The following is a 13377-nucleotide window of genomic DNA, read 5'->3' as shown; positions in this document are numbered from 1 at the left end:
AACATCACATTACCAATACGTGTGAATTAACAGGGAACATGTCCTCTGAGACTCAGGACAGCCAAACAAAGCTAAACAAAATTGGAATGTTAGATGACTGTGAACCTTGGCTTGTCCACTTATTGTCGGTTACCTACATTTTGCATATGTAGATTACAGTTCTTCCCACCCTTGTTTTTTTTGCTTGGTTCTATTTTGCAAAGAGAATGGATTAAACTGTACAACTAATGTTTAGTTGTACAACTGTACAACTCAGTGGACAACTAATGTACATAGAGTTGGGGTCTGGGCTCTAACCCAGATTCTGTCTCTCTGATCTGTCTGGAGACTGAGTCTGCTGTGACACCCAGTGGGTGCGGTGACTGCCATTTTTTCAGTTACTCAGCAGAGCCCCATGAAGTCCCAGGCAAGAAACGAAGGTTGAACAAGATGAAAAGAACTTTTGCCAAAATCTGCCCGAGTGATTGGAAATGCCGGGCAGCCCTCTTTTGCAGGAATGAAAGGGAAAGGGAGATTTTCCACCTGGGGGGGGCATCACAGCCCCATTTTGAATTTTCTGAGGTCCAGCGACAGGAGTGGTACTCGATCCCCACCGAACCAGGCCTCAGAGTCAACGGCATTGGGATGGTTGCACTGAGGCACTGTCACAGCATGGGAGCTTCAGGACCCCAAAGCTGTGTGACACCGAAGATGGTGGACAGGGTTGGCATCCCAGGGCCCGAATTTGACTCATTGCGGAGTGGAGTTTAGATTGGTGGGGGGGGAGCACTCGTGACTGACGCCACATGAGAAAATAACAGGGATTGGGACACTTGGCAGAGGCCTTCTGGCTCCAAAGAGAGGACAAGGATGAGCCAAAGACATCATATTTTGTTGGCAATGTAATTTTTTTTGTTGGGAATGTAATTTAATTTTATGTATCTCAGAGCCTCCAAAGCTCTGTCCAAATTGCCCTACTAACCCGCATCTCTAAAGCCAGAAGATCAGAAACAGGATTTCTTCAATGTTCCATTTTTCTGAGAAAATACAAGGCTGCCTCTCCTTAATGATTTGCAATTAAAGTCATTGGGGTAATTATGTTTAATGAGCTCTATCTCTTTGTCTTAAGGCATCCTGAATGAGTCAGAGAGGAAATATTCTTGGAGACAGTAGATACACTGCGCCTCTGTGTGTGAACACACTCCTTTCTCTGCACCCCTTGTCCATTGTCTTCTGCACCCCCCCCCAAGGAACATGAGATTCCATTATTGAGAGTGGATGAGTCAGAGCGCCCGAGTGGGTAGACAGAGGTGCAGTTTTAAGAGGGCTGCTGTTAGGTAGATGAGAAGGCTGTCAGTTCTGGGTTTCTGGAAGTGCTTTCTCCCATGGGGCTGTCTGAGAGTTATATCTACCCGTTAGCCCGTACACCGAAGGTTAAAAATCGCTGTCAAAACTCACCAGGCAGCCCTTGATTTGTGGAACCAGATTTTCCCTGGCGCCCCTGTAAGTGTCCTTAGCCCTGCCTTTTCTAGATCACCCCCACCCCTCCCTAGTATTTAGGATCCCAGGACCCAGCAGCCTACCAGGAGCTCATTTTCCTTAAGAACAGGAAGATAACAGTCTCACCCAAGTCTCACCAAGTGATGCCATGGGGCCACTTGTGGACGTGTTAGGCTCATATGGATCTTTCCAGGCCCTGAAGTTCTAAGCCGGTACTTCTGGTCTAGGGGCACTGCAGAGTCCCTTATAAGTGTGTGTGAACCCCTCTCCCCTGCAGAAAGAGCCTTTCTGAAGGGACCTTCCCTGTTCTTCCCAAAACAAGGAGCCCCACCTGTTCCCACAGCTGGGCCTGCGAGCTGCTCTCTGGGTTCAAAGGAGAGACGGCCCTTTTACAGAGCTGAGCGGTGGCAGGTGTCCAATGCGACGCATGTGGTAAAGCTCACTGTCCTGTGACTTATAAAATGTCCCCAATAAAACTAAAAATGTAAAAAATGAAAAATCTGGTTCTTATTTACCCTACCACGGCTAAAAGAGCAGCATGGCGCATTTCTAAGAATACTTAATTTTGCGCGCGCGTGTGTGTGTGATCATAATCATTTAAACGCTTGCTAGTGTTTTTCCAGAAACCTTGTGTCCCTCAGCAGCACTCACACATTTTCCCCGCCCTGATTGTCACAAACAGTAATGACTGTTTCCTTCTGTTCGAGGCCCGGAGGGCATTGAACTACGTGGCAAATATTGTTAGGGAACTTTGAAAGCAGAATTTCTTTTTTTTATTCATAATTTCCAAGGAAAGATGAAAGTGCATCACATTGAACTCAATCCTAGAAATCAACAGGGTAGGGTCAGAAGGACAAAGGAAATTCCAGTTTGCTTTTCTCCCAGTTTTTATATATAAATCACCAGATTTGTTCTTAGAAGAACGTGCCTATGTCCAGTCAGAGAATGTGATATATAGGATGTAGTAACTATTTTTTACGTGACTTGTAGCAACTAGCTTTTGATGGGGGGGGGGGGGGCTGCGATCACATGAACCCGATAAAGACAGAGAGTTGGGGTCAGAGAACAGGCAGAACTGAGAAGAGCATAGATGCCCCCCCCATTGTTTTCTGTGATCAACTTCGTGCCCTAGCTAGGAAAGAGAGTGTGCAACAGCTGAGCTGCAGAATGGCCGGAGTGACCTGGAGCTTTGGACATCTTCAGGGAAGAAAGCATTGTAAGAGCACTCTCAAAGGCTTTACCTAACAAATGTACTATCAGATCTTTGTATTTTGATTGTACGTGTGATGTCTTTACTTCACTTTTCTTGGATACACAGAGTGTCCTGCATTTTGGGGAGGGGGGATGTAAAGTAATTTGGAACCCAAAAAAGTCTCATTCATGCCGATACCTGGGATAGGTAAGAGGAGGCTATTTATAGCTGTGGTGGAAACTATAATATATGATACATCTAGGGTAGGTGTTCTGAACTGGGGAGATTTTGCTTCAATAGGGACACTTGGTAATGTCTGGAGACATTTTTGATGGGCACAGTTTGGGCTGCTACCGGCACCCAGTGGGTACAGGTCATGGGTGCTACTCACAGGACGGCGCCCCCCGCCCCCCCCAACAAAGACCCTGGTCCAAAATGTCAGTGCTGTTGAAAAACCCTGGTCCAGGAAGACAAAAGTGTGTGTTGGCCTAAGAGAGTTAAGTTTTCTGTCTTGCAAGGTACAGAGTCAAAATCATGTGAAGTGATCCTCTCCTTAAATGATCCTCAAATGCTGATGACCAAAACAAACTAAACAAAGGGATGCTCACCTTGGGAGCATTTGCATGCCACTCCTTCGGTAACTTAGAAGTCAGCTATAGAGGTCATACTTTCAGCCATGTCTACACATCTTAAGTTGTTCACATCAACCCATCGATACTGAGTTAATTGAATTCAACACATCAGTTTTATTAAGGATGTTAGAACAGCTTCCTCACTTTTCTTCAGCCATTTTCTACCCACGACACTTTTCTCTTCAACTGGTTTTTCATGTTTGACATTTAACCACATGTAATTACGTTACGTAAATTCAAAGCGAGTGTAAGAACGTGACAGAGTGTTTCAAAGCGGACCCATATTAACTTTTATATCATCAACTACTCAGCAGTCCAGGGAAAGAAATGCCACTAAGAAATCTTAACAGTTGGAAGGGGAAAAAATACCACCGGAGGTCATTTTTGGGAACGTGTAGAAAGAAAGCTGGACAATTCATTTAACCTATCCTTACGTTTAGGCACGAGTGCCACAAATATCTGTAGCATTTGTTTAACTTTTCCTAGGCAGGCTATTTCAGTGAACAGCATTTGGCCTGGATTTGAGAAAAGTAACTGTTTTTGATACTCTACTATGGCTCACATACTTGCCACAGTTAGCATTCTGAATGATTTTATAAATGACATCTGCAAACAGAAGCAGAAACATTTCATATCACAGACACAGCAAGACAAGGTCACCAGCAAAATACTAGGAGGCAGTTCAGGATGTTTGCACCCACACAGTGCACAGCAGTGGCTTCTCCATTCAGGTAGTCACAGGTGCAGATGACCTGAAGGGTACAGAAATTATTTGGGACCATGAATAGTCTTTAGGATATTTCCATCAGAATTGCTCAAAGGTCATCAAAGCAAAAGTTCTCGAAAACTAAATGCCTTACCATTGCATCTATGAAGGATAGTAATTAATTTGGTATCCAGACAAGTTAATGTCTTCATTTCTAACCGACTTAATTTCAAGTATGTTGATACTTAGTGCTGAATGGTATTAGTGACCTAAATATATCTCTGAATTATGTCCAATTCTATCATTTGCAGAGGCATGCACTGTCTTTAAGTAAGAATTGTTATACGTATGTGTATATGCTGGTCAGTGGGGAGAGCATTAAAAATATTACAGAAGGAATTATGTAGGTTACTTGAAAATTACTTTTCTTGGCTTAATAAAAGAAAGCTGAAATGCAATTATGGAGCCCACCCTATTTTCTCTCTATATTTCTTAAACTCACTTGCTTTCATAATCATTGAAAAGTAAGGGTCAGACGTTTTCTGAACTAATTTTTATTGCTCATAAAATTCTTCATTATGCTCTTATTGTATCTAATTGTGACAACAAAGTACATTTGTAAAGGGTTGATTTTTTGCATCTGATACTGAGTAACAATGATCATGGGAAGGCCAGAGAGGGGTAAAAAGAGAATCATAATGCAGGCAGTTTGAACTGACTGATGCTAACTTCAGATCTACCCTCATACTGCCCAGGCATAATGGAGCTAGTCGAAAGCCTCAGTTAAGTTTCAAATGTAAGTTTTATTTTAAGATTTATTTATTTATTTATTTATCTTTAGAGGGGAAGGGAAGGAGAGAGGGAGAGAAACATCGATGTCTGGTTGCCTTTCGTGCATCCCCTGCTGGGAACCGGCCTGCAACCCAGGCATGTGCCCTGACTGGGAATCGAATCGGCATTGTCTGGTTCACAGGCCCGTGCTCAATCCACTGAGCTACACCAGCCAGAACCAATTGTAAGTTTTAAAACCAGAATTTGGATCATGCTAAAGAACTCACGAAAGGCAGGGGTATGTGGACCAATTTGGCTTCAAGGGAAAAAAAAAACCCCACATCTGTTTGGTTTTCTGTTTAGTGTTTAAATTTTCTTTTTCTCATCTATATTTGACTCTTAAATCCATGTTTTATCTGTCAACTTGCTAATCAGATATTGCCACTTTGAGCAAGAAAAGAATAAGACAGTTAATGCACTAAAAATATTTGATACATTGAAGAGGTACCAAATATAGAGTGAGAGCATTTTAACGTTTATTTCCTTTATTTCCGTGTGAATGGGTGTCGATGGCGATGACAGATGATTAAATTGTGTGTGTACCACTTAAGACGAAGTTGCTATTGATTCTTTCCAAAGTGTTTAACAGAGCCAAGCATACAATACATGGAGCTTGGCTCAATAGTTAAAAGTGATCTCACGTTGTACGTGCATTCAACCCAAAGCTAGATTTCAGCTTCAATCAACAACTAATAAAGATAATTCCTTTACCTTGTTGTAATGGAAGGTGTAATCCCAATTATATTTTGTTTTTGTTCTTTGAAAGAGCTAGCACTATCAGACGGCATATAAATCTGTCTTCTAGATTCTTACGCAAAGCTTTCCAGGGAATTTTCTCAGTATCTCCCTTCATGCTCTTCGTGTTTATTCCCCCTTATCCTCTCATGAACCCCTCGCGAGGTGAGGCCCATGGCAACCTACGGAGAAGAAGCTAAGAGCATAAAGCCCCACACAAATTTCAAGTAAATTGATCAAAGTAAAGACTGTTCTCTCAAGTGCAATTTTCCAGGAGCTGGAAGAAAGATCCACTGTCTTCTCAATTTTGAATAAGCTTATTTTCAAGACACTGAAAATAGCAAAAAAACACTAATGTTTATAGGATTATTCATATGCAGTAAGTCAAAAGGAGATGCGATTAAGACTCCTTTCTCATGTCTTCTGTAAGCTTAACCTTCTCCAAAGGTATCTATACGTTAAAGACATGGTTGAGGGGTAGAGTGTGTGTGTGGGGTGTTACCACCTCCCCCTTTTCCCCTCTTGCCCACCACTGCACTTGACCTCACTCCTTCCTTTTCTCTTCCTCCTTCCTGCCTCAACCCTTCCTTCAGCTAATTTCCTTCCATCACGTCTTCAAATCCTAAAATGCTGACTCTGCAGAATGGGGTGAAATTGAGTTCATAATTATACATTTAATGAAGTTATGATCCATAGTCACTATGTCAGAGATGTGAGGTCCTTGAATCAATTCGGGACTGTTTGTATCAGGTAAATTAGCTAACTGCCAACTTTCATATTTATCTGCAGTTTCTCTAGTGCCATTTCCATGGAATTCCAGTCCCGCTTTCGTCTTTTTCAAATAGCATTAAGGAGTGCAGCATTTTAATGTTTCCTTCCTTTCGCCCTGCTGATAAAGGGTTTTCCATATGAGAATAGCTTTTCCTACCTAGAAGCAGGAAGATTGCCTCTGACCCTGCACTGTTGTGAAGGTCAAGTGCTACTTTTGCTTTCAAAAGGAGGAAAGAAGATAAAAATTTACTGGACACGGGCGTGGTCTGGAGGCAGGTGACCAGCATGTCCTATGCCATCTGATCCCTGTAACAGCTCTCTGAGGCTGGCATTCTCACCTGGCCGATGAGGACGCTGCAGACAAGGCAGAACTGACTGTCAGAGCCAGTTCAGGCTCAGTGTTCCCGGTCCGTGCTCAGGCCCCAGGATTTCTGCATCAGGGTGTCTTTCCTTTCTGTTCCATTGCCTTCCGGAGATATTTTATTTCACCTTGCTTTTTGTGCCTCAGGCTAAGTTTGCAAAAAACAGTATTTTACACATGCATTTTTTTCAAAATATTTAGATTATATTATATCCGTAATATACTGGGTTAGATGTTCAGAAATCAAAGTAAATACCCCCAGTTCTGCCTGTCCTTTGCTTATTCTGGTAAAGGAGCCAAGTGTTTGTGCAGAAGCCAGCAGGGCAGAAGGGCAAATTGTACGATGCTCAGGGGCATCAGAGCACCAAAGACACACTGGGATTGGGTTCCTGACTCTCTGATAGATTCTGATACAGCCCCTGGACACCCTGGGACCTCAGATTTGGGCTCCCCCCCCCACAACCTAGTATGCGTTCTGCAAATCATATGCTTCCTTTCTCAAGGAAATGCCATCACTGAACCAATTTTGTGGCCAGAATTCAGTCTCTGTTTCCCTAGCTTTGATTTCCTGCATAACTCCAGGCTGCCCACTTAACCTTTCTTTGCTTTGTTTAATTATTTGTACAGTACAGGTAACAGCTACCTTACTAACTGCTGGAGGGTTTAACTAATTAATGCTTATAGCATCTTTGAGAATATAGCATGAAAGCTACTAAGGGCAAATTATTATCATTATCATCATCATTATGGCCATCATCAAACTGTTTCACACGCATCCGAAGGCAGTCTCCAAGAGGGGAATCAAGATGCTTCTCTGTGGGCTTGGTTCACTCTGCTGAGCTTGACTGCTTGGTCTGGGAATGAGGACCCAAGTGCAGACAGAGCAGTGGAAATCAGCTCTTTCAGTCCCTGAGAAGACAGACAGCCCCTGGCTCCCAGTTCCTGGACTCTGTTTCTGCTGCCAGGCTTTCTCCTGACCCTCACAGTATCGTATCTGTGTATACAGAGAATAGGTAGAAATTCTCCTTTGTCAGCTGATCATTCACTGCCCGGAAGCTCTGGCATCTTGGCCTTCTAGGTGTGTGAAGCAGGGAACTGAGACCAAGGACAATGAGTCATCAACTCCAAGTCTAAGTGTGTATAACCCCATCTTAGGTTAGCTGCTGAGGCTGTACCTGTTGGCTACGCCTATCTGGAAGGAGAAAAAGTACATGAAGCCACATAAACATCATTTTGAATAAGGTCATTTTTTGGCTGGTTACAAAATAGTTGCTTGACTTATATAACTCTGTCTTTTCTAAAAGAGCGTTAATTTGACAGAAATAGAGTCATTTTAAATGATGAAAAAAAGTGTTTTTCTTGATGTGCTTCCTTCTGCCTAAAAAAAATTGTCTTCAATCCTTTTTTCCCTAGACACCTTGTACATGCTTCAGGACCACCTAAAACTCTTCCTTGTTTAGCAGACCTCCCTACATCACTCTGCCTGTGATGAACCCCTCCTCCTGTGTACACCATTTATTTTGTAATTAGTCACTGCTCTGTGACATCTTCCATTGGGTTTTTTTGCCCCACAACTTTTTCAGATTTTTGTATCTTCTTTTTTTCCAATCACATTACATGGCCCTTGTGGGTAGGAAGAAAGGAGTATACACCTTTGTATCCTCTGAAATGTCTGGGTTAGATCGCTGGAAGTAGGACTCTATGGATATTTGTTTATTCTCTTTTTTTCCAAATTTATTTGAGAGAAGGCTTCAGACTTCAGATCCAAGGGACTGATATCCTCACTGAATATTGTTGTAGGACTGCTCTATCACCTTTTTTCCTCTTGGGCATAGAGCTGGACTACATTTCCCAGACTCTCTTGCAGTTAGAGTAGACACTGTGATTGAACTTGGCCTGTGTGATGTGGTGGACGTGATGCTGTTGCCTGAATGAGTCTATAAGAGTCTCTCGCACAGAGCGGTCTGCTTGTTTGTGCTGTCTTCATTCATTAGCAAGCTGAGTAGGAACCCCCCTAAGGACCTAGGGTGAGGCTTTACACCATCATGCAGGGAAGAGATTTCCGGGGGAGTTATGTGCTCAGGAAGACCCAGGGTGGTCTCTTGCCTGAGTGAGAAATAAACTTTTATTTGGCTAAATCGTGAAATTTGAGCGTTGTTTGCTACAGAAGTCTAAACTGACTTGTAAAACTATCTTACAATTATCTGATTCTTAATACACTAAAAATGGAACTCTGTTTCCTTTCTCCTTTAGACCCCAAAGCTAGCGTGTTGGGGAGTCTCACTCCCCTTTCTTTTCAAAACACATCCGTCCATTTTGCTCCATTTTTCTGCCTGCCCTCTGTGATCTTACATGAAGTTCTCCTTATTTCCCACTGGGACTCCTTAATAGCCTCTAAACCACTCCTGCTGCCTCTATTCCTGCCTTTTTCTTTTCTTCAGTTCACAGCAACCAAAATCCATCTCTTAAAAACACAACTGAAACCACATGACTCCCTTACATTGTTCCAGGAATGAAATCCAACTCCTCACCTTGACCTCCATGCATAATGGTTTGAAAGTATAGTTAAAAAGCTTTAAAGCATCAATATCCCGAATGGAAGTGTTTAAGGCAGTCTTGGTCTCTTTGGACTTCAGGATAAGAGGAGCCTCTCTTTTTGGCCAGAAGCACTTCTTTAGTTTCATAGGCACGTGTTGGTGAGGACAGAGGGAAGAAGCTGAATGTGAGAGCCAGGTCGGAAAGGACCAATATTCAATCCTGAGTGGACATGAGATTGTTGTTAGATCTCAGTGGGACAGTTTGTGTTAATGGAATATCTACTACATGTCTATTGTGTAATATTTATAATCTCTTGAGTTTCCTTTTTAAGTTTCCTCCATTCATCCCATGTTTCCTGTTTTTTCTTGAATGTTCTCAGTACATTTTCACTTGCGGTAAAATCTAGAATGTCATTTGACCATTTACTTTTTTGACCATGTACATTTTTTTTCAATGTACAAAGACCAAATATCTTAAGGAAAAGTTTCTAAGCTTGTGAAACTTAAAAACCAGGCTAATTAGTTCATTAATGGAATAAACCTTCTAGTAATTATCACGTCTCAGAGTCATCTGTTACCTTCACCGCAAAAGGCTAAACATAGAATTTCCTTAGTTCTATAGGAAAAAGTGGTAAATATTTCAGGCCACACATGAAGAATAGCCTTGCAGTGTTTTTAGGTATATCCCCACATTTAACGATAAAAACAGAAAGCGATTTCAGAATGTTTGCCCCGTGTGTCCAAAATGAAAGACACAACACCCTTTTTTAGGGGAAAAAAGCCGGGAGTGTTGCTGTCTGAGAGGAGCAGTTGATTGCTGTCCGTGTCTTCGCTGGTCCGGGAGTGTCCATGTACACACACTCAGGGGGCGCACCAGAAATTCACCATTGGTTTTCTTTGGACTCTTTCTAAATGTTGTGTATTTCCACAGGAACAGCTGCTTTTCCCCTGCCTTCTGCATACTCATTGCATCCAGGCAAGCATTCGATTTCTCCCCCAGGGACACAAGGAAAATGGCCAAAGAACACAGGTGCCTAATGTCCTGTGAATTCCCCAGCGCTGTGCGGAGCAAAGGGAAAAGCCCAGGAAACCAGTCCTCCCATCAGCGTTTCCCCAGTTCCGCGAAGGCAGTTCACAAAGCGGGAAATAGGGAGGTGTTTGGAGAGAGTCCCAGGCAGCTACTCGTTATGGGTGGTTATCAGTTCTCTCTCTCTTTTCTGAAAAGTGAAGATAATTGTTAAGGCCTGCTGGATTTACACGGTTTTACTGTAAATTCAGTTGCTACTTAAAAGATCGTCACTTTTTTGTGGAGGGGAAAGAATTTCACTGTTCTCACCCCCTTTTCCACTCTGCCCCACCCTTCCATGATCACCACTGGAGAATGAAGGTACATAGTGTAGGTGTTTTGAAAGCGTTCCATCTTTTGACAAGGTGAAGTTAAACACTGCCTGTTTATGTATCACACGTGAGGTTTCCGTTGGGTGGTCTACACAACTCAAAGATGAAATGGTTTGTTCTGTTCTGGTTCCAAGTATCTTATTTGTATGGACTTCCAAGGCACAAATAAGAGAGTAAACAGAACAAACGCCTCCCCAGGAGGCTTTTTCTAGGAATTCCAACCAAAGATCCAACAGATAACAGCAGAGACCGTGTATTCGAAAGGAATACACAAGGGAGAGGTGACAGAATGTTCTGGAAAAACAGCTGAGGACCGTGGTCACCGAATGGCTGCACCAAAGAGTGGCTGTGGAGCTGGAAAGCAGCCCACGTTGAGAAAAAGCAGCGTTTTGCAAACAGGTGTCATTCATTGGCAGTTTCAGGAAGCTCTGGGGCCGATTGGAGATGATTTAGGCATTCGGCCACTTTTCCATGAAATGATTCTAGCAGCTCTCAGAGTTTTGAGAGATGATATATTATAGAGACATACTGATTTATGAGGGAGAGTATAGGCTGGAAAAGTGAGCACCCATGTTTTCTGTTTCATCTCCTTTTCAAGATGTATTTTCTGTTTGTCTTCTGTTGCTCTAGTGAATTGAACTATATTTTATGAATATTTGACCCCATCAAAACATGCAATGTTTATACAAAACTTGTCTTCTAGAAGCCCTACAGCACCTTTCAGACCTCGAATGACAAATTTTCTTCGAAATCTAGTCAGGAAGGACGAGCCATTGCCAGAAAATAATAGCTCATTGAAATCTTTCTAGGAGAGTGTTTTGTTGGTGCTGGGTCTTCCCAGCTTATTAGCATAGAAGTTTTACATTTTCATTCTGTAGGGCAGAAAGGTAAACAGTCACAGGCATATTAAATATGTTCAAGTAAGGCCGAGACAGCACTAATGGTTTGGGCGGATTAATTGTTGGCTGCTCTTCAATTTAGTTTAAACCATGGTTATCACTGATCCGTTCAGTTGCATAACTTAGTCTTCTGAAGAATGTTCATCTCTCCCATGCCACACAAGTAGAGCTGGCTGGGCTTTCCCAGAAATGGGGGTGCCAAGAAGAGAAACATGGGCAGGGTCAAGGTCTAGGATAACAAACTTCTACCAGGAAATATACCAGAGGAACAAAGGCAAAAACCCTTTGAACTGCTTCTCAGAATTTCTCTTTTTCAAGTGTACTTCGTACACGATTTTATTGAATATGTCCATGAAATAAATGCTGCAGATATACATTCTCCTACATTAAAAAATATTGAATTTCTTATTTTGGTAACATTTGATAGTGTACCCCTAATAGTTGAGGAAGAACTCTGGAATCCTGCTGCTTTAAGAATGAGAGAAATACTTAATCTCTAAATTTCATGCATACTTAGAAAATACAGGGTAGAAAAGAAGGGTTCTGTCTCATCTTAAACTCTTCCTCAATTTAGTTGACATCATTGGAATATGACTTGGCTTGCCTATCTTAAGTATATAAGGTCTGTTTAGAAAATGCCCAAGCATCGTTAGTATAATGAGAACAGTCTGCACAACATCAATGTAACCTGGCAGCCAAGGACTGGAATGCACATGCATGAACAATGACGACTTCACAGTGCGGGTGGTAGATGCCACTGAGTGAGCAGGTGTACTGTGTGGCCATCACATTCAAAATGACTGAACTGGTAGAGCAACAAATCCGCATGAAATTTTGCACTAAGCTTGAACATTCCTCCACAGAAACTATTTGGATGATTCAGAAGGCCACAGCTATGGCCAACTGGTGATTGGCATCTTCATCACGACAACATGTTCACTCATGCATTGGGTGTCATTCAGAGTTTTTTGGCAAAATATCAACTCACCCAGGTGACTCGGCCCCTGCAGCCCAGATTTGGTGCCCTGTGACTTCTGGCTTTTCCCAAAACTAAAATCACCTTGGAAAGAGAAGAGATTTCGGACCATCAATAGGATTCAGAAAAATACAACAAGGCAGCTGATGGCAACTGGGAGAACCATGTGAGGCCCCAAGGTGCCTACTTCGAAGAGGACTGAGGCGTTCTGTGTACAGTGTTTCTTGTATCTTGTATCTTCTTCAATAAATGTCTCTGTTTTTCATATTACACAACTGGATACCTTCTGGAAAGTCTTCATATATTGGGCAATTACTGGGCTAAATAAGGGAGAACAGTTCAGGGTAGAATATCTCGGCCTATAAGTGCGTGTATTCCTAGAAGCTTTGTTAATATAAGATAATGCTCTGGTACATTTGTGACTCAAAGATTCTAGTCAACAGGATGTCACAGAGTTGTGTAATATTCTCATGGTGTAAGAATGAAGACATTATGATGCGCCGTTTTATTTTTTCGTGGGATTTTTCAAATAATAAGTGCTCCCATTCCAGGAAAGTAACTATACAGTGGTTTCCCCTTATCTGCAGGGCACATGTCCCAAGACCCAGAAAAACTGCAGAGAGGTCTGAACCCTGTATGTGCTGTGCACTTTGTAGTTTTATACACATGCAGAATTAGGATAGAGTTTAATTTGTAAGTTTGGCACAGTAAGAAATTAAAAGTAATAACTAATAATAAAAATAGAGCAGTTGTAACAATATACTGTAATAATAGCTAGGCGAATGTCCTGTCTCTCTCAGAACATCTTATTTTGTGCTATAGTTGCCCTCCCTCTTCCTGTGATGATGCAACATGACACA

The 13377-nt window shown here is 42.2% G+C and overlaps 1 long non-coding RNA gene across 2 annotated transcripts in view; it reads right to left on the bottom strand.

Moving 5' to 3' along the window:
• Positions 1-3101: 3101 nt before the first annotated feature.
• LOC128627768 (uncharacterized) overlaps positions 3102-13377 on the bottom strand; it is a 29677-nt gene continuing 19401 nt past the window's right edge. For both annotated transcript variants that reach the window (XR_008392069.1, XR_008392070.1), the window contains exons 3-4: positions 12530-12601; positions 3102-4055 (exon numbers count right to left, since the gene is read on the bottom strand). This is a non-coding gene — a long non-coding RNA (uncharacterized LOC128627768). The remainder of the gene's footprint in view (positions 4056-12529; positions 12602-13377) is intronic.

The sequence above is a fragment of the Artibeus jamaicensis genome, unplaced genomic scaffold (assembly GCF_021234435.1).
Source record: "Artibeus jamaicensis isolate MK-2021 breed Jamaican fruit bat unplaced genomic scaffold, CSHL_Jam_final contig_467, whole genome shotgun sequence".
Lineage (NCBI taxonomy): Eukaryota > Metazoa > Chordata > Mammalia > Chiroptera > Phyllostomidae > Artibeus > Artibeus jamaicensis.
This window is presented reverse-complemented; position numbering and strand designations above follow the sequence as displayed.